The sequence below is a fragment of the Mustelus asterias genome, unplaced genomic scaffold (genome assembly GCF_964213995.1).
Source record: "Mustelus asterias unplaced genomic scaffold, sMusAst1.hap1.1 HAP1_SCAFFOLD_96, whole genome shotgun sequence".
NCBI classification, from domain to species: Eukaryota; Metazoa; Chordata; class Chondrichthyes; order Carcharhiniformes; family Triakidae; genus Mustelus; species Mustelus asterias.
Window position 1 is genome coordinate 767286 of NW_027590144.1, and position 604 is coordinate 767889.

The 604-nt window shown below is 44.5% G+C and overlaps 1 non-coding gene across 1 annotated transcript; it reads left to right on the forward strand.

Annotated features, from left to right (window-relative positions):
- The first annotated feature begins 253 nt into the window (after positions 1 to 253).
- Positions 254 to 325, forward strand: trnaq-uug (transfer RNA glutamine (anticodon UUG)). Its single transcript has one exon. It is a non-coding gene; the product is annotated as a tRNA-Gln (tRNA).
- The last annotated feature ends 279 nt before the right edge of the window (positions 326 to 604 follow it).

The following is a 604-nucleotide window of genomic DNA, read 5'->3' on the forward strand; positions in this document are numbered from 1 at the left end:
CGGTTCAGTAGATTTACCACAATAGAGTTTATAACAGGTCGATGCTAACATTGCTCTTTGAACGCGGTGAGCTGCAGTGAAATTCAATGCAGTTGAAGGTAGCGTACTCATTATTTTAGGAGGAAACAGCGAGGGCAATGTAAATATGAATTGCTGTGGGTAATTGACGGGATTGTGGAATGGGAATGATTTTTCTCACTGCTGTTCAAACTGACACAGGTATTGCATGATTATTTGCAGACTGCTCCTGTTGGGTTCCGTGGTGTAATGGTGAGCACTCTGGACTTTGAATCCAGCGATCCGAGTTCAAATCTCGGTGAAACCTTCCTTTAATTAGTTAATGCTGAGGGTTGATTTGCCGAAGGGCGTTTCGTTCAATTTTTTCACAAAGTCCGAATCGAGAGGACAATTTGTCAGCCAGTTCAACTGCTATTACAATGCGCATTGCTGAGCCTCTGGCGCCAGATGCCTGCCGCATCAATGTCTTTTCATATTTTCTCTTCCCTTTCACTCCTCTGTTGAAAGAAAGGAGCAGCTGGTGCCGGAGCAACAGCCATTCGAATGGAGTCCAGCAATTATTGAGCAAGTGTGTGTGTGTGTGTGT